The sequence below is a fragment of the Neovison vison genome, chromosome 4, assembly GCF_020171115.1.
Source record: "Neovison vison isolate M4711 chromosome 4, ASM_NN_V1, whole genome shotgun sequence".
Lineage (NCBI taxonomy): Eukaryota > Metazoa > Chordata > Mammalia > Carnivora > Mustelidae > Neogale > Neogale vison.
Window position 1 is genome coordinate 23,092,192 of NC_058094.1, and position 25,818 is coordinate 23,118,009.

At 39.9% G+C, this 25,818-nt stretch overlaps 1 long non-coding RNA gene across 2 annotated transcripts in view; it reads left to right on the forward strand.

The window, feature by feature from the left end:
- LOC122904357 overlaps positions 1-20,643 on the forward strand; it is a 107,252-nt gene extending 86,609 nt beyond the window's left edge. Inside the window, exon 3 of one of the 2 annotated variants that reach the window (XR_006384195.1) lies at positions 20,446-20,643. This is a non-coding gene — a long non-coding RNA (uncharacterized LOC122904357). Of the gene's footprint in view, positions 1-13,720; positions 14,938-20,445 lie in introns of those variants that run through there. The other variant, XR_006384194.1, reaches the window with a different exon arrangement.
- Positions 20,644-25,818: the final 5,175 nt, after the last annotated feature.

A 25,818-nucleotide genomic window follows, 5' to 3' on the forward strand; every position in this document is an offset into this window, starting at 1 on the left:
TTAAGGTTGCTACTGACCCTGGATGAGGACATACACTTGAATGCTCTGGGTTCTGAACATACTCCTTCCTGTCCCAAATGGATAGCTGCAATTTTAGGTCCTCATGGTAGCTAGGGCCAATCACCTTGCCTGCGTGGTAGCTCTTTATTTATCAGCTTGTCTACCTACATGATGAGCCCAAATGATCAGAGGGTACTCATAGCATCAGGTTAAATGAAACTCCTGCTTTGTTCTCTGTTGAAAGGATTTACTCCTGGGAATCCAGTGGATAGAACCTGTAGAACCAGTAGAACCCACAGAGTTTTATATAACCATTCTGCAGATAAAGCCCCAGCAGTGATGGTGAGTGGAAACGATCTCAGTTCCATTCTTGGTTCTCATGCCCATGCTTTATTGCTCCTAGAATGCAGCACCGTGTGGCCTGATTGGTTCCTACACTACATCCTACAGGATAGTTCCCCAAACTCACAGGGTATGTGTCGCTTGAGCTGAACTTTTTATAGGTTGTTTATCTTTCTATTAAGTTGCCTTCTTGCTGGTTGTCGTGCTAAATTGTAAGCATGACCTGGGCTCCTTGCTCTTTTGTTATAAAAGATCCTGAGTTGGCAAACCAAGTATTCAATAAGCCCTCGAGTGGTCATGTTGCCAGAGACACTTTGCCATGTAGGTAAACTTATAAATAGAATACATACAAATTCTAGTAAGTATGATTGCTGCCCCCTCTAGAGTGGAATGAGTCTGATATAATCAACATTCTACCAACTGCTTAGCTAATCTCTTTGAGGGATGCTGTCGTATTGAATGTGCAGCTGTTGATCTGTTAAATATCCGTCAACAGCAGTACCTAAATTTTTTGGTACAGATTGTTGGATGCAGCTATAGTCTCCGTTCTTGTCACCAGGAATATTCTGTTCATGGACTGGTTGCATTAACATTGGAGTGGAAGAAGAGAGGTCCTCTGACCTCCGTAGGTGTTCTGGTTATTGAGTGTTCCTTTATAGTGGGCATTCTATAGTGGTCACTGTCAGAAGACAAACATATCCTCATTCTTTGTGCTCTTTAATATAGGTTCATTCACATGCTTCTTCCCCAAATTTCCCTTCCTCACAAATAATCAAATCTTATTCTTTCCAGGTACCTTACAAAATTAGCTAAGTGGTTTGTCATTGCCCCAAATTCTTATATATCTGCACATGTTAAGCCATTATTACTTTCATAGAAAGGGAACAACCAAAAAACTACTTGCAACACTGCTAACTGAAAGGATTTCTCATCATTACTCTCTTCCAGGGCCACCCTAGAGGTCATTGAGGTGCAGTGACTGTCTGATTTAGTTCACCATTATTAATACGTTGTGATCCAGGCCCGAGTTTTAGATTAGCCAGTTTTAGGGAATCACCTGTAAGGCTCCTGGTTTAAATTAAGGGGTGGGTTTCACTACAGTGCATGTAGGTGATATGGGAGTGTAGGCTATCTGGTGATGTAGCTTACTTGTGCTTTCTGGATCTGCTCATACCATACAGTGGACTCTTGCTGTGCCCACCTGAACTTAAGACTCAATAGATCTGATGATACCCAGTTCTTGATAGCAGATCCACTTATACTGTCACATAGTAGCTAATGGTCGGGTACTCAGAACCCACTAGGGCCTAGAAAGATTCCGGGCGCTGCTTTTAAAATGGCAAGAAGTTCCCTACTGCTGATGGCATGTCCTTGTGGCAGAACCCTTGGTGTCTGTATGACACTTGCACTGGAGCTTGTCAGAGATTCTGTAAAGCATCCTAATCTACTGTATATATCTCAGCCCATCAGTTTTCTGGGTCAAATGTCTTCAGTGGCAAGATAGATTCCATGACAGCTTGGACCTGTCATACAGACCTCTCTTGCTCTTGGTCCTGCTCAGCCCTGAAAGCTTTTTGAGTCACTGATAAATAGCTTTTTTCTTGGTTTTTCATATCATAATAGCTCCACTCCAGAGGTCAAGGAGCCATCCTGAGGATTCTGCCAGGTGTTAAAGATATTCATTCCAATTTTGTACCCAGGGACCAGGCAGATAAATTTAGTTTCAATGACTCATTCTATTCTGATGCTAATGCTACCATGTAAACCAGTGTTTTACCTTCTGTACCTCTTCACTGGTGAACATCTTATAGTATTGATGCTACAGCATGCTATAGTTTACTATCAAAGAGGCCCTATTGTTATCTTACTACAGAGTGAAATCTCATTTCTTTCTTTGGTATCCAATTTCTGAATTCTCTTGTGATATCTAATTTTCCAGAGTCATTCCTGATAAGAATTATTTTAGCCTAAATTATCCAAAAAGCATAGCCAGAGAAAAAGTTTATATGCAGCTGTATTTTTTGGGGCGGTGGGGTGGGTAGGGATCCCTCAGAATGGAGTTGGCAAATGGGTTGATTGATGTGGGGAAGGAAGGAAGGATGGATGGATGGACGGACAGGCAGACCAATCTAAGGCTGTCCTACCAAGCTGGTCACCCCTGTGAGTACTGGGGATTGGTCTCATGAGCGATTTTCTGAGAAGCAGTGGAACACACTAAAGCATCGTTATCAGAAAGGCTGATAGGTTTTGAAAGTGATTTCTGTTTTGGAGAGAAAATGTTGTGAGCAATATGGAGAGAGACGGATTAAATAGCAGTATACCTAGGTGAACTTGAAATAATCTGAAAGACAGATTGATGTCAGTCTAGAAGAAGGTAATCAGTAGTAGGTCTTAATACTCTGTAGTTTCAAAAAGTTACTAAATTATATAGTTGAAAATATAATATGTCTATTTATCCAAATTGGTTGATAAATTGGATGAATAAACTGAATCCAGAATTAGGATCAGGGGAGTCCCACTTCTCCAGATTTCTTTTTGTTTGTATCCTCTGCCTGTGCTTACATTTTAAAGCAATCCTGTCCAATAGAAATATAATGTAACCTATATAAGTAATTTCAAATGTTAAAAAGATTTAAAAACTTAATTAAAAATTAATTGAAATAATATGCTTTAATCCAAATATATCCAAAATATGATGTCAACATAGAAGCAACATAAAAATTATGAATGAGACATTTGAGATTCTTTTGCTACTAAATCTTCAAAATTTATACTTAGAACACATCTCAACTTATACAGGATAAATTTCAAGTGCTCAATAGTCACATGTGGTTAGTGGATAATGTGTTGAACAGCATAATATAGAATGTTCTTTATCTGTTCTTAGCCTGGTTAATTTCTACTCATCTGCAAGGCACACACTAAATATTACCTCTTTTGAGGAGTCTTCATAGTTTTGTCTTTTTATTTTCCTCCTTTAACAGATTTTCACAATAATGGCAAAAATTTGTTCATCCCTTATATATGTTATCAATATACTGTGCATTTACACTAGCCACAGCACTTACCCTTATTTATAATTTTTTATTAAATATTCATCATCATCACTTGACTCTGAATTCTGGAAGGGCAAAAACACTGTCTATAATCTTCTACAGCCCAGAATGTCACTAATTTTTAAAAAATTAAACTATTAACTGGAGTTAATATAACAAGGTGAAGTAAATATATCTAAATACAATGAGAGTGGGTTCCTAAAACCAACCTCATAAATACAGGATGGGAGGAATGTGGTTTAGAAGCGATCTACTTGAATAAGACTTAAGGGCCTTAGATTTAATGATTACTTTAATAGGGCCAAATGTTAGTATTTGACTGTCCAAAACATGGGTACTCATTAAGTTTGTATTAACAAATATAATGGATAAAGGGGAAAACAGGAGCTAGACTTTCTTTCAGCTGCTCAGATCACAGAGCAATAATTTTGGTGATACCATTCTGAGAGGAGTATAAAAAAACTGGAATGGAGAAGCAGAAGACATGAAACCATGTCATATGAGTGGCAGATTCAGGAGTTGGCGATGTTTAGGACAGAGGTAAGACTGCCCAAGTAAGGTGACATTCCCTACAAATACTTGACGGGTGATATAGAGAGGATGGATTCGACTTCTGAGCTCTGAGGAAGTACAAATGGAATTTACTAATGTAAGCTGTAAGGACTCAGTTTTCAACCTTACATAAACAAATAACTTATAACAGAGTCTAATCTTACTCTAACTTTGAAAGGGTACTTTAAAATGTTTGAATGACTGGGCGCCTGGGTGGCTCAGTGGGTTAAGCCACTGCCTTCGGCTCAGGTCATGATCTCAGGATCCTGGGATCGAGTCCCGCATCGGGCTCTCTGCTCAGCAGGGAGCCTGCTTCCTCCTCTCTCTCTGCCTGCCTCTCTGCCTACTTGTGATCTCTCTCTGTCAAATAAATAAATAAAATCTTTAAAAAAAAAAATGTTTGAATGAAGGAACAAATGAAGGGAAGTGGGAATTAACCCCCTTGGCAGGTGGGAGATTTCTCTTTTCGGCGAGGTATTCCAGTACAAGCTGGATAGCTGCTAGGAAATGTTGTAATGGGGGTACATGGTGAGAATAGATGTACTTTATGCTTCCTTCCAAGCCATGAATTCTTCCTTTCAATAATCCTATTCACTTTAAAGAAAAACAGCATTGCTTTTACTCAAGTCCGTGTTGACAGTGTACATAGCTAGTTATATATCAGTCATAAGAAATTCTCCAATCAAAACAATAATGTCATTTTCCCTTGAGTAATTCTCACCAGGTTTCTGCTTTTGGAAGACTCAGTTGGTTAAAGAAAGTTCATAATCAGTGTTTTCAGAATACATTTCAGGACATGAAGCAAACCTCACACCAACAATGCATTATTACTCATTTATTTTTAGCAATTAGTCATGGAACAACACAGGTGCCCAGAATTTCCTGGGCACATAAACATGAAACCTCTACCTCTGAGGGCTTCCAGTCTAGATTGAGACAAATGCAAAACAGGAAACCTGAGCTTTACCACAAGAAGATGAATGGGCATCATTGATACCTTCATATGTGACTTCTTCCAGACAATAATGCTTTATTTATTCTGAAAGCTTCAACTAAAAAACAGCTCAGGGCATATTTTAGTCCTCTAGAAAATAGAATAATCAGGATCACTACAGTTGCATTCAATACATGGAATTTGCTTTGAGAATTGCAAATGGTCCTTTTGCCTTCATCTTCATGATAATTAATCAAGAACTTTGTTCTGAGCGCTTTCTATGTTTCAGGCACAGGGCATATGCAGATGATTAAGACATGGTTCTTGCCCTAAACAGAGCTCATATCTAGGAAAGGCAAGCTATGCTTACATGAATAGCTGATTGGACACCAGCCACTGTGCTAGCGGAAAGAATATGAGCTTTGGTTTCAGACAGAGCTCAGCTTGAAACCTCATTCCACCAAGCTATTTGACCTTGGTCAGCTTTCCTAAATTCTGACCCTTTGTTCCATTGGCCATATGACAATACCTAACTAGTGTGTTTGTTGTGAGAATTGAGCGATATCTGCTAGAGTAAACAAAATACAGAAATCCAACTATTTTTTAGGTAGTAAATGGGTAGACTAGATCAGGGGTTGGCAAACTTGTTCTATATAGGACCGGATAGTAAATATTTTAAGCATTGCACCCTATACAGTCTATCACAAAAACTCAAATTTGCTGTTGTAGCATGAAAAAAAAATCTATAGACAATATGTAAAGGAATGACCGTGACTAAGTTCTAATACAACTTTATTTATGAAAACAGGAGTGTAGGTCTATACATTTACTGACCCTGGACTAGATAGAAACTGCTGTAAGAGTCAGAAGAGATCATGATTATTAAAGAACCAGGAGAGTGTATTCTAATAGGAGAGGGAAGTTTAATTTTTTTGTTTTGATTTTACTTTTTATCCAAGTTAAACATGCACAAACTATAAAGAGTCGGCTTTGTCTGTAAGATTTACCATGAAAAAACTTCAGTTTCTCTGTTTCCCTCTCTGAAAGCCAATCATTTTCATCCCCTTCAGTTGATTCGCCTAGGATTAACTGAAAAATCTCTAAATGACTTGGATATATATTGCTCCTAATTGATTTTTTAAAATTCAGGTACTACCACAGGACTTCCTGTTGTGGACGATAGAGGTTCCATGTTTTCCCCACACCCAACTGCCTCACAAAAGCACCTAACCTGCCTCCCAACATAGTTACATTGTAATTTTGTTTACATCAGTATTTACTGTTTACATAATCATGGCTATGTATGTGATTTACATCTGAATTACACAGTACACTATGGTTACTTATCCTTTGCTGTATAACATTTTCCCCCCCTGGATTGAAGGATTTCCTTTTGTTATTCTTTTCTTAATTTCCTTTACATTGTACTTATCTCTAATTCATCCTCAACCTCTTTAACAATTGTCTGATTATCTCCATAAGTTGTTCACATGCATCAGATGCATGTGATTTTATCTCCCTAAGGAAGAATCACCCAGAGCTGTAGTTCTCAAGCTTGCAAGGTCATCAGAATGACTTGGAGGACTCATTACAATACAGATTCCTTGGCCCCAACTTCAAAGATTCATATATTCTGAGGTAGCACTGGAGAACTTTCCTTTGGAACTGGCTCCCAGGTGGTGCTGATGTTCATCCCCATACCACACTTTGATTTGCACTGGGGAGTACTAGCCAAGAGCCTTCTGTCCTGCTACAGGCTGGACTGGACGCCTTCTACCTTAGCTGTTGCCTCCAGTCCTGACACTGCCATTCACCATCATCTTGGGGATTTTAATCACTTTCTCTGTGTTGATATGGAAATAGCCAAAGCCATTCTGAATCCTAATCCTCTGTGTGTCACCTTCAGATAACAGTGCCTAACATTGTCAAATCAACTTATCATATGTTAGGGTCTTATTTTGCCTTCCCTCTTTGTGAGCTCAATTTAGGAAATAGCAATGTCTTAATCATCTTCATATCTCACATGCCTGGAACATAGGGAGCATTCAAAACAAAGTGCTTGGCTGATAGTTTTTATCCCCAGATTTTATAAGAATTTCTCTTTGTTTTCAGTATTCTGAGGAAGTGGGCTGTTAACAAGTAGCTCCATCTACAGAAAACAGATTTACTTAATTTTTGCATCTTCCGTCTGATTCACAAAGGCTTCCTTATTTACCCATGTTCATTTTTCTCTTTAAAATTTCCTTCTTGGTGTGCTTTATTGTTGAGGATATAGGTAGTTGATGTGTATTATTGACTGCTTCGATAGATCTGTGTTCTTGTGAGAGCTGGCACCATACCTTCTACACTATAGGGTATTCCTAAAAGACAATTGTTTTCTCCAGAAAAGAGGTTCAAGTTTGTTTCAAGTTGATATAGGAAATCAAATCCTCAGACTTATTAATTATAGCACTTTAAACACTACAATTTCCCGTGATAAAACATGGTCGTCTGCTGGGAACCATACAGTGAAGCAATTTGCATATAAGGCAAAAATCAAATAAAAATGATATTAAATAATTCTTTTTTTAATAATGTAACTAATGGTAAGATCCACAGGTACTACATGGATCACTATGAGTCTCATTAAGGAGTTCTATCTTATATCCATTCACATCCAAATCCATAATAATAAATCCATAATAATCCATAATAATAAAAATCCATAATAATAAAATAATAATAAATAATAAATAATAATAAAAATCCATAATAATAAAAAAAAACCCCAGCAGATTATTTGGATATAATATCAACTTCAAGATTCCATCCAGGTTACTATATTTGCTTTCCTTTTCATGTGCAGCTTAAGAAACATGTCAAACCCACTTTGCATATAGGATGATAACATCAAAAGTGCCTGGGAGTGAGGGAGTGGGCCTGTTCACGGAGCTAACTAACGAGGGCCAGGCAAATGATAAACATGGTGATAGAACTGATTACCTTCTTCAAATGGGAGATAAATCTATGGGTGCAAATGTCTTGTTGAATAGATGAACAATTATTCTATAATCCTTCACTGCCATTTCCTTCCATTTTATCTGTATTGTATCACAGTGGAGTACATCTTAGGAGTTATATAGCAGTTTCTTAAAGTTGAAATTCCATGTTGCAACAGGCCAAATGTGTTTGCTGTAGGCCCATCTGTCTCAGTAGTTCTCATTCACACAATCGCTATTTTTTCATATTAAAGGCTATTTATTGCATATAAATACCCAAAGCACAAATAACAGGCAGGAATGTTTTAGACAAACTCATGACATACATCAAAGTATTAAAAGAGAAGCAAATAGGGGGCAAAACTCTCTGTTGAGTGTAACAGGTCCTTCTGCATCACTTACCCAATTATTTAGTGGATGGCAGTTCTCTCTTAAATCAAGGATTAGTGTGATGTAATGGAGATAAGTCGGAATATGCTATTCTTTCCAATGGGGCAAGCTACTTTCCTTTAGAAAATGTGAGATCCAAACCTATCCAAATTTCATCTGGATAGGAACTGAAAACACAGAATCATAGAATACTAGGATTGGAAAGGACCTCCCAATTCATGGACTGTAACTCTCTCTCTCTTTTTAAAAATTTTTTATTTATTTGACAGAGAGCACACATGTGCACAAGAGCAGGGGGAGAGGAAAAGGAAGAGGGGGAAGCAGACTCTCTGTTGAGCAGGGAGCCTGACATAGGGCTCAATCCCAGGACCCCAAGATCATGACCTAAGCCAAAGGCAGAGACTTAACAGACTGAGCCACCCAGGTGCCCCAGTAGACTATAAATCTCTTATTGATGTTTGAGACCTCTTTAAAAAATCAAGACTTATAGTTTTCCCAGCATTTGGCTGAGAAATTCTTGTGGTAGAGGGACCTTCCTGAGACTCTGCAATTCTGTTTATGCTCTGTTTGGAACATTTGATTATTCACACATTTATGTTGTTTAAACCATTTGATCATTCATGCCATCCATATTTATTAAGTGCTTACTGTGTTCCAGGGAATGTTTGAGGAACTGGGATCCTTATGGTTCTTGTACTCTTCAGTATTCTTTTATTTACAAGTACAAAACTCAGCCCAACCAGTCCAAATGCATTATTTAAGCAAAGGGAGGGTAAATAAAATCTCATATTAGTGAAAAATCTCAAATAGATCTGATTTTTGATGTGACTAGATTCAGCAGCTCAAATGACTTCACGAGGAGATTTTTTTCTTCACCTCTGCTCTCTTGTCCTCTGTGTTGACCCCATTCACAGACAGGCTTTCCACCTTGTGATGGTAAAATTGCTGACACAGGTCCAGGATCCTGTTTTCAATCTTTCTGTAACTTCTCTCCAGTTTGCCATCTGAAACCAGAGGAAGGATAATTCTGCTTTTATGTGACAAACTTCAACTATGTCATCTCCCCTTGAGATTTGTTCTTCAAAGTGATTTCTCCATTCTTTCCTCTTGGAGATTTTGTAGCCTTTTATGTCTAGTCTTACTAAATTTTCTTGAATGGACAAATGAATGAATGAGTGAACAGAAGTCTTTATATCACTTGGTGAATACTTAACTGAGGAGCATGCCAATATAGAGAAAGCAAAAATCAGCAACGGAGGGAGAGGCAGAAAAATGATTGCATAATTGGAGGACCTGTATCAAGCTGTGCCTGCTGAAACAAGTTCAGTGTTTGGGATTTTTACATATATAAGCCCATATACATTCCTTCTTATGCTTAAACCAGTTTGAGTAGGGTTACTGTCGCATGTAGTCAAAACATCCAGCTTAATACATTTGATTCCTTTGATTGTGGTCTCCACTCAGTTAGTGTTCAAGAATACAAAAATAATTAACACATTTTTATTCTGCTAATGGAGAGAATATTGGTCTTAATGGAATTAGGCTCTTCCTGAAGCCTTGTGTGTGGTCAGCTAGACTAGACAGAATAGTGGGAAGAGCCTCATCTTCAGAGTTGGAGCAGGAGGATTTGAATCTCAGTCCCACTGCTTATTTTAGTATGACCTTGGGCAAATAATTTACTATCTCCAGATTTGTTTTTGGAAAACAACAACAACAACACGGCTTTATGCATCATATTAATGATCTGAGTTCTGTGTGAATAATCTGTGAATATGATGAGATCATTATTATGGCATATTAATAGCACTGCCCTCTTGCATTCATTCACTTGTCAAGAAGTTGTAGTACCCTGGGCGCCTGGGTGGCTCAGTGGGTTAAGCCGCTGCCTTCGGCTCAGGTCATGATCTCAGGGTCCTGGGATCGAGTCCCGCATCGGGCTCTCTGCTCAGCAGGGGGCCTGCTTTCCTTCCTCTCTCTCTGCCTGCCTCTCTGCCTACTTGTCCTACTTGTGATTTCTCTCTGTCAAATAAATAAATAAAATCTTAAAAAAAAAAGATTTATAAAAAAAAAAAAAAAAAAGAAGTTGTAGTACCCGGAAAGAAGCCTGAAGAACTGCTGGAAGTCCTCTTGGGTTCCAGTACATAACCTTCCTGAGAAGTCCCTTTGTGGATTGTGAGACATCCCAAATGGACCGAGGAAGTGACCAGTGGTGGGATAAGCAAGAACTATGTATTATCTTTTGTGTCACTGCCTATTGGAGGAAAGCTCAGTCAGTACAGGTTAGGCCGAGATACTTTACAGAAATGTTAGTACATCAGATAATGTACTCTTTTTCCTGAACAACAAAAATTAGCTGGTCTTTACTGAGTGCTTATCATATGTCAAGCACGGTAAATTAGCCTCTTACGTCAATTAATTAATTCATCCTCGTGTCAATCTACATTGTATTATTATATGCTATTAGCCAGATTTCATGATGAAGACTCAGCAAGGTTAAGTAACTTGTCCAAGTTTACATAGCTAATAGGTGGCAGTGCTGGAATATAATCTGGGCACCCGATCCCAGAACTTGTACTCTTAACTTTACCATATCTAGGTAATGTATCTAGGTACCATATTTACGATTGACATGTGATTTCACGGGGTTTGTTTTGGCTGGATTTGATAGCAAGGTATTGTGGACATTAACACACACCATTGCCTTTCAAAGACTGAAGCTTTGTTTCTGGGTCAAGATGGTCAGGTCAGACTCCTTTAGTACACACCCTTTTTAAGAAGAATCCTGGGGAACACATGTAAAGACGTTTTTAGGAAAGGTTAGTATTGTGATCAGCCCTGTCTGTTGAGTACACATGATCTGGCATGTCTAAATCTCATCTCAGGATCCAGCTGGAATCCTTGCTAAGTGATTTACTCGAAGTAGAGAAGACATACGTATCAGTACCTACACTGTGCCTGGTTAAGCCTCTTGTCAAACCTGTGAATAAAAAGAATAAAGGAAGTATCTTCTTATTAATTGGGCTTATAAAAATGTCACCCATTCATTTGTAATGCTAGTAATTTCTGGTTTTGATCGCTGTTTTTCTAAGTGTGAAAACAGGCCAAACCTTTCTGACTAATGCTAAGATTAACCAGTTCATCTTGGTCTTGATCCGAATGGCAATGTATTATGTGTAGATATTTACTAGTGCATAGAAACACGGCTAAAAGACGCTGGAGCTTTGCTTCCTCCCCTGGCATGCCTTTCCACATCTATTTAAGTCATACTACACTACAAAGTCTTACCATATCAGCAAAGTCTGCTCTAACTCTTCTAGCTTCTGGACATTTCTCTTTTCACTTTGAAATGAAAACTTTACCATAGCCCTTGTAGACTAAGCTAGGGTTTCTCAAGTTCTGTTGTGTTGATACCTGGTCCGGATGATTCATTGTTAAGGGGGCCGGTCTGTCTTTGACGGCTGTTTAGCTGTACCTCTGGCTTCTATCCACTAGATGCCAGTAGCACACCCCTTGCCCCACTCTGTGCCCCCCCACCCCACCCCACCCCGCCCTAGTTGTGACAATCAGAATATTCTAGGGTAGCAAAATGGCTGTCAGTTGAGACCATTGGTCTATGCTAAACAATTTAACTTAAAATGTTTTCCTATATAATTGTCTAGTTATCCTTTTTGTTCATATTTCATCAACAAGATGGCAAGTCTCTGAGGCAGAAATCACACACAATAATACGTCTTCTGTTCTTCCAAACGCGAAGACAAAGATAAAAGGAAAGTCAACTAGTATTTTTTGAGTGCCAGCATTGTGGCTGAACTTTTCCAAGTACTTTGCATATGCCATTTCATCAATTCATTCTACAAATATTTATTGAGTGTCTACTTCTCATATAATACTTGAGAGGCAGCATTCCAATCCTGGCTCAACTGTTTAGTGTGACCGTAGGTAATTTAGTTAATCATCTCTCAGTGCTTAGTTTCCTTGCCTGTAAAATGGGACAATAATATCACCCATCCCGTGGGTTGTGAGGGTTTCTTGGGTTGAAATGTATAAAACATTTAGAACAGGCTCTGGCAAATGTAAATGTCTGCTGAGTATCAGTTATCATGCTTATTATGTGTCAAGTCTGGTTCTTGGTGCTGAGGAGTCTGCAATGGACAAGAGACCTTGTTCTCCTTGGGCTTATATTCTAATATGATCTCAAATAAGCCTCATTAAAGGGATAAGCAATATCATTGCCCCATCTCCCAGGTGGGGAAAGTACGGTTCAGTGAGAAGAAGTAATTTGCCCAAGGTCACATAACTGGTAGATCTCAGGGCCAAGGTATGAACTCAGCTCTCTCTGGCAACAAAGCCATACTGAATACTTAATAGGTTCTCAGCATACTTGCTGATGTCTAGACAGAAAAGGAAATTATTTTCTCTCTTTTTTTTCATTCTTTCCTACTTTTGTTTTTCTCTTTCTTTTCTAAAGACTAGTAAAACCTCTCTTTCAAGTTTTATAAATACATTTTGCTTCCCTTTTTATATTTGGGTATTTATTTTGCTTGTGAGCACTGTGCTATCTCTGATGATGATCCAATCCTGTCTTAGATACAGGAACTTTCATTGAAAATGAAATGTCCACAGTGATTCATCTTTGCAGCAAATGGGTAATGTGTACTTTGGGGTTTAAAAATAGAGATGAGTCAAGAAAATCATATGTTTCCTGCTTTAAAAAAAACTTTTCAAAGATTTGGGTGCCCCTCCACCCCTTACCATCATATTAAACACGATGACCATAATTGGGGTACACATCCAAAGAGAACCTAAAATAACTCCTTCCTTTCCAGTTTTAACATTTAGAAATACTATTTATCAAAATAATAATTTCAGCTATTTCTAGCTACATTTCGTGTTAGCTCAGGGACTCCAGTGTGCCAACAGACACCCTGTGGAACCTGCCACCCCATGGAATGTCCTGGGGGATTGGCTGATGCTGTCAAACTCTTCCAGTCTCTCTCTCTCTCTGGAAATGGGTATCTGAGTGAGGCACGAGGGTCCCGGACAAGGGCTGCCTTCCTGCTAAATGACTCCTGTGTTATGGTTTTCTCAGGACTCTGCCTGTGTGTGTTTACATGTGCTCCTTCAGAGTGGGTGTGGCAGATGAACAGCAGGCAGGCTGGTTAGGCTGCAATCTGGAAACTTGGAGGAAAAACCCTTTCTTTTGCTCCTCCTAAATCAGTGCTTCCGCGGTTTGGCCATCCCGTCCACTGTTACAAGCTCCGCGACCTCGGCTTTTGCTGACCGCAATGAGGTGCTGATTTTCAGGTTGATTGGCAATAGTATTCCCCTTTTGATGAAATCTCATCAAAGTTCACCCTGAAAGAACACACTGGGCAAAAACTTTATGCTTTTTAGGTGAAGGGAAAAGAGAGGAAGTTTTCTTTGAACTAAGAAATATTCTTTGTATTTGCAATTGGATTCTTGTTTAGAAAGAAGATTCCGGGCTCTGTGGCGCAATGGATAGCGCATTGGACTTCTAGAAAGAAGATTCCGTGTCCAGCGATCTTACATGTCTACTTTGTGAACAATAACTATATCAAAACAAGAGGAGAAGGAAGGGGGTAAAGAAGGAAAAATGGATGAAAGTTGATATGACTGAATGACCTTAAAGACATACAAAACTACAGGGGCATCCCTAGGGGCCTTAGTCTCCTCTCAGGATGGGCCTTCACTCACACTGGGGGCTCTGACAGGTCCTCTTGGTTCCGTGTGTGTCCCTGTCTCCTTCTGTCCTCACGCTGACTGCGAGATTTTGCACGTCATACTTCCAAGTCAAGGTTTCCAGATCGGCTCTTCCTTCCATCCCAGGATCTATACCTGGCATGTTCAAGCAGGTGTGTCACATTGCAGGATGGCTGTCACCACATGATTTGGTGATGTAGTCATGCATTTATTCTCATCCCATGATAAAAGTTCTTGAGGATGGTCTGTCAGTTGCCAAAACTGTCTAGAGAAGAGACAGGCAGTGTTGTCTCTACTCTGCTCCTCCCTTACATGGAGAAAACACAATCTTGTCTCTGTCTTTACCCTGCTAAGTCCCTATATGTATTTTGCACATTTAATATGTTAACTATCAGGTAACAACATGAATGCTCCTGGATTCCCTGCTTCACACACATCACACTTAAACACACCAAGAAAACACCAAATTTTCAATTGTGAGCAATCAGTTCTGGGAGAAATACACTAATATTTAAGGGTGAAGATACTTCAAAAGGCTGATTTAGAGATGATACAACCTTGCTTTGCTTCAGGAGAAAGTGAGCACTGTTGGAGAAGTTTCGAGAGATCAGCAGAGAGCCAGACACTCATAGCAGTTACTGTTTTCACAAGCAATAGCATCTCACACTGACCCTGAATCTGCTCTTTATTTTCCTGTCACTGCATCTTTGATGCATCCTTCTCTTTTATCTTCACTTCCCCATAGAGATTCAGCAGATCTGATCAGTTTCCCCTGAGATGTTCTCCTCATGGTCATGGTCTTTCCCTTCTCTGATCCAACACTGAATTTTGGGCTTCTGTGGTAATCATGATGCTCTTCTCTGGGTTTTTTTGTGTACTTGACACATGCACCTTGAGTTAAGGACTTCGTCTCACTTGCTTCTCATGGAATCACGTTGCCTAGCACAGCACTGCGAATATTCATGGCTGCTCAATAAATGTTTATGGAATGAATGGAATGAGTGATTTGACATTATTTTGTAAATGCAAGAGATGAGGATGTAGGTAAAGAACGCAAATATTGACACTCAGAAGATTTGGATTCAACTTTATGCTCTGCCTTGTATCACCTCTGTGAATTATTAGGGCAGGGGAAGATCATTTAAATCTTTCCCCAGTAAAACTGAGGATAATAATGCCTACTGTGACCTCCCTAGGATTATTATATATCATAAGAGTTGATGCAGGTATTGGAGTTTTTGAATTGTACATTGTGAAGAGATTTTTGTTAATACTTGAGTACTAACCTACTTGGTAGGTCTTCTTGTATTCCAGTTTTCTCTTCTCCTTATGTAATACTCTAATGCTAAGAAGATTTCTGTCTTTGGTATCAGAAAGTACTGTGGGTCTCCCATCCAACAAGTACATGATGGATCTGTGAAGACTTGGATCAGTGCTTGTTTTCCCACTCAGGCTCACAACTGCACTATGACCACCTGAGTGTCAGAGTAGAAATTAGGTCTGTGGGTACATGCAGTGACTCTGTTAAAGAAGATGGAAAAAAAAAACTGGTATGTGTAAATAGGGCTAGAACTTGCAATGTTGGGTTTCAAATGTCCTACATTTTTCGCACAAATGAATTAACCAGTCATATAGTTCCATAGTTCTACTGGGACCTCAATATGGGTTAATCAGTCATTAAACCTATGAAATAATCCCTTTTTTGCTATTGCTAAAGTATTGGTGGTGTTTTCTGGTTTGGGAAAGGCTAGGTACAGCTTTTCCACAGAGTGTTTTGAGATGTAAGAGGACTAATTGAATAAGTGTTAAAAATAATTGTTGAATGAATGAACTCCCGATTAGCAAAAGCATCAGGGTCTTCTCTTCATCCCTGGGAAGAATATTCACTGGCATCTTTTTTCAAGGGGAATACTGGTAATCTCTAAGTTGAAATGGGAAAGGGGAGAACTCAGAAGTAGACATCTTCATAGAATACACATAACCAGGATTTTTCAGTGTACAGTAGGTCTTATCAGTACTGTTATATTTTATGATATTTGCAGCAGTGATTTTTTTTAAATTGAGTTTTAAAAATAGAAATCCAAATACAGAGGACAGAGAAAAACTCTCCATTGCATCAGTATGAGCATTTTATAAGATTTTTTTTTTTTCTTTTGGCATCCTGATCTCTTTGAAAATGCTCTCTTCTCTACTTATGGGGAAAAAATACACCTACTAACAGCCTGGAGGAATTATGCAATGTGCTTTGCACAACTCTCATGGCCTCAGGTAACAATGTAAATGAACCTTATTAGACAATTTTTTTTCACTGTACATGTGAGAAAATTATTTTTAAATGAGTTTTTTTTTTTTTTTCTTTTGGATTCAGTAAAACTGTTCTCCTTGAATGAAGAAGAGCCACGTGAGAAGGAATTAGGGCATGTTACAATTCAGCTGTTTGAGTCAGATGTAAAAAGAAAAAAAAATTGGCATTTCTGAGGTGGAAAAAGCTAGGTCTTCCTTCTCAGGAATCACAAAAATAACTGCTGAAAACCCTCACACTTTCCAAGAGAAACTTCTTTAAAAGTTATGGGTAACTAAAAATAGGGGGATTATAATGGAAATCAGTGTGCATGCGTGAGAGTCCCAGAGCAGCAGAAGAGGCCAGGAGTGGAAGCTCAGGGTTTGTGATTTTCAGTCTGTCCACCCGATTTAAATCTGTTGGCCGGAAGAGTGTTTAACCCTGGGGAGTCACCTGTAAGGTGGTGATCTCAAAGAAGTCTCAGTGAAATGAACTTTAGGTTTATCTTTGGGTTTTGAAGAAACCCACTACCCACACAAAGGAATGATGGTAATTGTTTTAAAGACTTGTCAAAAGCTTGGCTCCTGACTGTCCAGACTTGGAACAGCATAATACATTCCTGGAGTGGCAGAGACATCAACTTTGAGAGCATTTGTTTCAAGACCTGAGATCTTCGTTGTGATCAAATCTTAAGAAAGATCTTAACCCAACATGACTGGTTTTCTAATGGGAATAGAAATACTTACTCTGCCACAACGAAGAATGCATGAACAGTCTTCTAAAATACAGTAATGTCAGGGTTTGAGGGAGGGAGTATGGAGAATAACAGTTTAATGGGGAGAGGGTTTCCTTTTTGGGAGATTAAAAACCTTTTGAAACTAGATAGAGTTGTGGTTGCACAATATTGTGAATGCAGTAAATACCACTTTGAAATGGTTAATTTTATGTTACGTGAATTTCACCTCAATAAAAGAAAAATACATTTGTAATTCAAGATAGAAGGTAATCTCTCACTTAGTGCAAGCATCATTGCATCATTGCTGGCAGATATGTGGAAGGGTTTTTTAATGATTTTGGATGGAATAGCTGCTATTTATAATTCCATTTTTTTTTCCCAGAAAGAAGGCATTAACAGCTTTCATTGAAAAAGATAAGTGGCTGAAATAAAAGTGACATCTACACATTTAGAAGAGGAGTCATTATTTTGAAAAACTGAGTTTTTTAAAAAATAAACTAATATAGTAATTATTTTTGTATTGATTTTCACTTGAAGAAATAGGCTTTAGTAAAAAGAGGCACAAATAGGTGAGTTGCAGCATTATTGCCCAAGGATTAGAACTTGACCTTCGTTGTGTTGATGACACAGTCCTTCTGAGGCATCTTGACTCATCCACATTTCAAAAAGCACTCTGTTGAAAGGAGTGTGGACTCAGGAAGAATTTAGCATGACTGAAAATTGATAAAAGAGAGCTCAAATCAGCTTGCCCTGTATATCAGGACATAATCACCTTATTCTAAAATGCCCCTTTCCTGGGGCAACACACAAGCCTTTTTCATTTTCCAGTTCCCCTGCTTTCTCAAGTCCACCCCCAAGCCCTTCAGTAAAACTGCTAATCTCCCTCTTGAACCTCTTCCTTATTTCTTGCTTCCCCTGAACTTCCATGCTTCGGTAAAAGCATTCCAGACATGAAATGTCAGACCAGGTCAGGAGCAGCGAAGGACCCAATTTTGCAAGTACATCATTTGTTTCTAATCTAATGATGAGGCTCACACCCAGATCCCTCTCAGTTGTGTGTCTCTCCAGGTGGAGCTCCAGACTCTTGGGTGCCAGATGATTAAGCCCTGCTTCTAGCAGGGTTTGGAAGCAGCTGCTCCCATATCAAACCTCTTTTTCTCTCAGCCAGTTGCGGCAGAGTCTACACCCAGCTGTGATTCGAGGTGCTCGCTGGCAGCTCTCATCTCCACCGACAATCTTTCATCTCGATTCTCTATAAACTTTTCTTAATATCTGCTTGTTAAACCTGACAGAATGGCATTAGAACAAAGCTAACCTGGCTGCTGAAATGCTGGCAGCATCATGTGTCAGGCCTTTTTTGCTTCTTCCTTTGATAAAGTTTTGCCCAGCTATTATTGTGGAGGCCTTGCTGGATGGTTCTGAGGCCTCGAAGCAGAAAGGCATCCATCTGCTGCAGAAAGCTCAAAGGGTGATGTGGTCCTGGGGCGGACCCAGAGTTGAGTCATGTATTTCTTCCCCCAAATTATTCCCTGTGAATACCAAATCAAAACGCCCCATCTCAGGTTATGTAAGTACTTTTAAATCCTTTTGAAATAAAACTCTTAAACTTGGCTGTTCCACTTAAAAATCCCAGAGGCGAGGCAGTGCTAGGCAATTTGATACAATGGTCTCAAGGACAGTTGCTTTCTAGAGGTCTTAGAGTAAGTTAGTATTGGCGTGAAGAGAAGTGGGATCTTATAGAGAAAAAAAACAACCTTGTTTGTGGCATGATATGAAGTCTCTGTCCCTCCCTGAAACCCCTCTGGTGCTTAAAGGAACATGATCAGAGATTAGAGTGCTATCTGGACAGTTGGGAGAGCAAGGTTTGCAAATTCACATTGCTAGGAAGAGACCACCCTGTCTTCAGACTGGTCAAGAACCCTTTCTATTCCTAGAATAGAATGCCCACTACTGCATGCCCACTGCAGCTGAGTCCAAGCTCTGAGGCTTTCTCTTTGGGAATGGCTTTCCACCTGAGGTCTTCATACAGATCTGTTGAAGGTTGAGTAAGAACCGTGGGAACTGCCCTCTAACACTTAAATAGTATAGCTCTTGCCAGAAGAGTAGGTGCTCCACAAATGGGCTTTGTCATTTGACTTGGAGGTATGGTTGACAAGATGAGTTAGAGGGAATGGTCAAAGTGTTCTTCCCTGAAAAGAGTATCAGTAATTTAGCTTGACAGATTTAGCCTTTAAACTCTGGAGTAGCTTCCTCCCCATCCACCCCAATTCCCACCACTGTCCAGGAAAGGACTACATGGTAGTGTTTATATGCTGTCCGTTAGCATGGTCTTCTCTCTCTGCTTTATAGCTGAGTTTTTCATATTCACTTATTTTAACAAATGTGAAGGCACATACTAGATTTGAAATATTTTTGTGATCATTCCTGCCTTCACCAGAACCCAACTGGTCTAGATCACAGTGAAACCTGTATGAAAGTGGTTGGCATTACATCCCTGGCTGTGGGTATCATTTGAAGCTAAAAACTCAGAACACTCTTTTTATCTCAAGTGCTTCTTAATATGTGTTATGTATTTTAAAGCAAGAAAAGGACATTTTCTCAGAGCCGTGGGTCAACACTTTGGAAACAGTGCTATGGCATAATACTAGTTAAACTCAGTTAATGTCAGTTTCAAGTTCAAGAACAAACAAATGAGATGCCTGGTTCTTCACTCCCCCCACACCCCATGCTCTCCTCCTTACAAGCTATGCCAGGGAGAATTCCCATCCCCAGACTTTTCTCCTTATAAGGTGTGGTTTCTGCCATTAAGAAGTCTGCTTGGACATGGAAGACTTCAAGCACTAAATTATGTCTTCTGCTCCCTGCTCACTGGCAGCAACCGTGCCAAGGTCCAAAAGGGAACTGGGTAGGTGTGTCCTAATAGGAGACTGTGTTCCTCCTTTAATTGCTGTAAAAGCTTTTGAAGCCATTGTCTGGTGGATCTAAGGAGATTGATCCTGGAGGTGTGAGCTCCGACGGCAAGTCAGGAGCTCAGAGTTATAATTCTTGGCTGGCAATGACTCACTGTAGGGCCTGCGGCAAACTCACTCATCTTCTTTATGCACCAATTTATTCATCTGCAAAACCTAGGGAAATTAACACACAATTTCCTGATGGGATATTATATGGTTTAGGCATTAATAATCATGGCAAATAAGTTTGATGGCAAGCACCCCCAGAGGTTTTACCTGCTAGAAGCCTCTATGAATTTTTAGTAGGCTTTGTTGGTTTTGTTTCCGAGTCTGGACTTCTGTCTTTGGAGGTCTTTAAATCGACAGTAAGGAAACCCAAGTTCCCTTGAAGTTTTGTTCTAATCCTGGTAAGCACAGATGATTTCCTTTAGGATTGTGTCACATGGTAGTTTGCAAAAGAGATCTTCTCACCTACCACAAAGACCCCCCATTGTTACCCTTCAGGCCCAGATGCCATGCAGGATGGGAACCAACTTCTGTGGTGGGACCACGTTGTTTCAGAGACCATCTGTACGAAAGCCTCCTCGTGGTCTTGGCAGAGCTATTGCGTCAACCAAGAAGCATCATAAAGACGTCCTCCTTTGTTGATAGTCTTCTTCCCTGTCTGATGAAACAGCCCTTTTGGGGATTAAAAAAACTCAAAATGAAAAACAATGTGTCAATAAATGGAAATTAAATGAATGTGTTAGCATTAATTTGTTACATTCTACATGTGCTCCTCTGAAGAAGTGGTGTTTATATTCAGGGCCAGATGTAGGCTTCCAGTACGGTAAAGTAAGAAAGGACCCAGGAGAAACGGATCCAGCAGCCCTCACATGGCGTCCATCTCAGCTGCATCCTCCTGTATTTAGTTCACGTACTTCTCTCCTTGGAAAGGAGTGCAGTTCCTAAATGTTCAAGCCTCTGGGTGGACTGGCCTCTGCTCTCTGTCTTGCATATTTCAGGTCTCTTGGGTCTGAAGCATATTTCTGTCTCATCTACTTAACTCTGCTGTTAAATCTCTGCCACCATGCCTGTCTCTTCAGCTCACCAGATTTCACACTCATTTGCCAGTGGCTGTGAAAGGAAATGACAGCAGAATTTCTCATGGACTTGGCTCCTATCCAGTGTGGAAAACTTACTGAGTTGATGTCTCCCAGAGCCCGTCTTTAACTCAGGTGTCCCTGTTTCATTGGGCTCAGCAGATTTCCTACATCTGTGGTGTATGACATTGTAAAGAGTTCAATCTGGACTCTTTTCCCCCTTATGTGTCCCCATTCCATGTTTAAGCCAAGGAGCCTCCCCATAGGTTTGAGACTGAAAAAGTGCAGATTGTATCAGTCCTGCTTTTAGCAGTGCCCTGTGGAATAAGACACCTCCTGCTCAATGTTCCCTCTACTGCTTTTAAGGTGTGAACAGACGAGCAGGATCCATAAGCTGACAACCATGCTGTGGGAGCACTAGAGATGGTGAGCAGAGCTCGGGGCTCAGGGCCCTGGAAGAAGACAACGGAATGCAGGCATTTCATGCTCATTCATTCATTTACTCCTTCTTTCATTCGCCCAGCAAATAGTTACCGAGCTCTCTTGTGCCGTGCACCAGGTTGGCCATCGAGACATGACAGCTGACACCTACGGAATAACTACTGCAGAGCGGCCCTGGGCTAAGTGTGAGTCTTCCGCAATGCTGAAGGACCCGGCTGTGGTTATCTCCCCGTTAAGGGGAGGAAATCGGCACTCCAAAGTGTTAAGTAATGACACACAGCCCACAAGTGATGGAGTCTGCATTCAAATGTAGATAGTCTCACTCAAAGTCCTGAGTTCTTAATAGCCGCTCCACACTGCTAGAATATATGACTCTTTACTGGACACTTTGGGGGATACCAGGACAAAGAGGACATATCTCCTGTTCCCTGGGAGTTAGTGGCAATAAAGGGAACAGATACTCATCATGCTGCCACTTGTGTAGTTTGATCTTGGACACATTACTTCCATGTGCCTCGGTTTTCTCATCCCTCAGTGCTATAATGTTTCCTATTTCTTACGGTTATTTTGAGGATTAAATGTGTTAAGATATGTATAACACTTAAGGCAATGCTTTAGTCACCCAAGAATTACTGGTTATTATTGCTTTTATTATTAACTGTTAATAATCACCAGAATAACAGTATTCAGTGTGCAGCTACTGTGTATCAGACACTGTTAATCACTTAGTGATCGGTCTGTGGTGAATAGGCTGTATTGTTGATGTCCCTTTCTATTCTTTCAGTGAAGTGAAGGTAGCCTAAAGAATAATTCTAACAGCAAGGAAATGAGAGAGCCTGGTAAGACATACTCTTTCCTCCTTAAGACAAAGAACACAATGTTGAGATAAACCTTAACTCCCCTCTCAGTCCCCCAAGAACAGAGTATCTTGGATATTGGCTTAAGGAGAAGGGGGTTAGAGAAAATGCCATAGTTGATATAGGGGAAGTTATTTGAGAGCAGCTGGGGCAGTGAAAGGAAACAGAGATGAGCAGTTGGCAGCTCATGAGCTCCCCAGGCCACTACCTCTCCCCATTTCTCTAGTGGCTCACCCCAAAGATGTCCTCAAAGCTCACTGATAGGTTTGCCTGTCTGTGTGGCTGGAAATAAGGACAGAGTAGAAGACATTGGGGCTCTCAGGGAAGGGCAGCCCAGCCCTTTCATTTTGCATTTTGTATCAACTCAGTTGACTAAAGGGCAGACTTCAACTTTCTCTTTCAACACATAGAGTATGTGTATGAACAAGGGGGAAACAGTAAGACCTGTTTTGCAGGAAACGGAGTATCTTCACATTTATTGCAGTGTTCTAGAAATGTCCAGGTATATAAATGCAAGAAGGAACAGTCTCTGTTCTCATGGAGTTTGAATCCTTTTCTTCCCTACCACATTCAGCCTAGAGATGCACTTATTCAACTCTTTGGCCTTATAGATAATATTTCCATGACATTATCTAGTTTCTGTCTCCACCCCCAAATTCAACTGCCTGAAGACTGTGACTTATGTAACTACTTTGATTGAGAAAGAAGAGCTTTTGAGCAGGAGATAGGAATGGGATTTGAAAACACCTTTAAAGATCTTGTAACTGATTTTCCTGTTTTGCTGATGGCGAGAATACTGGAGTGTGACTGAGTGGCCCAGAAATGATGAGCTGACCATGTACTCCTACTACATTCACCACAGTGACATGTCCCTTTGGTTTCTGCAAAGAGCAACTGAACATCCAGGGCCACAGAGTCTGAGGCAGCACTGCGATCACAGGCATGCTCTGCCTCTTTCTCCTCTCTTCCTCTTCACCCTGAAAATGGGCTTCCTTTTAATATTGCAAAATAACAGGGGATATCCCCCTTTTTCATGCAAGAGCACCATTTCCACCTCCTACAGCTTTCTTTGTTTCAAATTGTTCATTCTTGGCAGTGATATTCTTAAACCAGGGAAGAATGAGGAAATTTCACTGTCTTGGTGAAATTACCTCATTTAGGAATAATTGGTATTCACAGAAGAGATGCACATTTTCATCCACCTAGTAATGAACAAATTAACAAGACACCTACTGAGTTGTGTTAACAAAATTACCAAATGTAAAAGGAACTAATTACTATCCACTTCATCCAGACGAACTCAAAACTGCATTCATAATGGGCTTTGTGGCTGACTTGATGTAGACTGTGGGGAAAGGAAATGAACAGGTGCCTGGTGATCAAAGACTCTGTGCTTGGTGGTTGTTTTGGAAGTGGTCCCTGCTTCTCAAGAAAGCTGAGATTACTTCTAGGGACCTTTCTTTCCTGCTAGTGAAGACATGCACGATATGCACACTTTATTTTCAGAGAAAACTGATTGTTACCATAAAATAGGAACCCAAACCTACAGAGATGAATATTTAGAAATAGTAATCTTCTATGAAGAGATAATAGCCAGCAAACTGACGAGGTGTTTATGGAGTCAGTTAACCAAATTCAGAAGGAACCCCTGGCCTGGTGCCTGAAAGAATTTAGAATTGGGGAAGATTTCTAATAAAAAAATGAAAGTAGGACTCTCATATGTATATTGGAATTTTGTTATTTACTCATATTGAATACTTCCTTTTTTGAGGTGTTCAGAATAAGCTGATGGCAGTTTTACAGATTAGATAATTCAATTAATTAATGAATTAGGCTTAATTGCATATGATATATATATGTATATATATATATTCGTGTGTGTATATATATATATATATATATATATTTCAAATTTAAAATACAGTTCCAGAGGAATCTGAAGTAACTTCTGGATTATTTAGTTTCAACTAAATATCTCAGCAATTCAAGTGGGAAGTAAAAGAACAAAATAGGTTATTAGAGATGTTAAGATGAGGTCGAGGAATAAGAGGGGGCTTTAGTTCCTTCATGCATTCACTCATCCATTCATCCATCCAATAAGTCTTATTGATTGACTACTATGTGCTAGTGAAGTTCTAATGCTGGGGACAACACAAGAAATAAGACAAGTGAAATCTCTATACTAAAACAACCTAAACTCTGGAGAATAAGAGAGATTTAAAAAAAGAAAGAAAAGGAAGAAAAAGATGATTTTGGAGAATGAGAACGAGTATAAAGTAAACAGATGATGTGATAAAGTCAGAGGGTGGAGGATGGGACAACAACACGAGGTAGAGTGGTCAGGGAAGAAGTGGAGGTATGTTCTTCCGGTCACTCTAGTGTTTGCTAGTGTATATTTCAAATGGGAACAAGTTTGAGGAGTTCATTAACCAAATCCTTACCAAGCATAGATTTTTTTATTAGATTTTCTGCACCTATCATATTTTCATGGCTCAGTTACATGTACGCGGACACTGATTGCACTTCCGTGCTCTGCAGCAAATTCCACCGCTCTCCCCCACGCCCTGGCCCTCCATGAGGGGAGGGCAGGGCACTCTGCATTTGCCTATGGGAAACCAATGAGGTAACTTTACCGAGAGCTTCCCTGCTTTGCTAAATGACAACATATGGAGTGGATCTCACCACTAAGACAAGCATAGTTAAGCAGATCACTCAGTGTAACTGCAGGAACAGGATTTCAAGTTCTAGGAAGAAACCCCTCAATCGGAGTTCCTACCACATGAACACATACACGCAGGGAAGCTGGTGGAGCTGCAGGCTGGGATCAAGCCCCCTGCACTGAGTTAGGGCTCAGCAAATTTTGGATGGATGCATTAGTAAGTGAATGAATGATTGAATGAATAAATGGAATAAATCTCTAGCTCTTGGAAATGATCTCAGATATGGGTATATGGAATCAAAATATGCCAGTGGAAGAACCACCACCACACACACACGTGCACATGTACACACACATCTTATACTGGTAAGTTCCCCAAAGCAAAGCTGGGAAAAGACACAGGGGGACTTCTCTGGATTGTTCTGTCATAGAAGGTTTTATATTAACATTTTTCTTCAGAGGAAGATGGATTTGAGACTTATGTTGAAGAGTTTAACATCCCACTTCTGAAAATATGTAAAATGTCTTTTCTTTTATAGGTGGAGCCATCTCAAAGTAGGGCAAGTATGGGCACATTAGATCTTCTTTTTCAATAAAGCATAGAGAGGAAAACAGGAGAAGAGGGGTATCATCAAAAACAGAGACCCAGTTAGTAGTTTGGTGACCATTGTGTGGCAATGGGAAGAACAACAGACCAGAATCAAAAGAGCTGGCTGGTGGCTTTGGACAAGTGACTTAACCACCCTGAACTGCAGTTTTTAAAATATAGGTAGTATATCACATCAATGTTCAAAGTACGGTCTTTTGAGAGTGGAATTATATTGCATCTTCATACTTC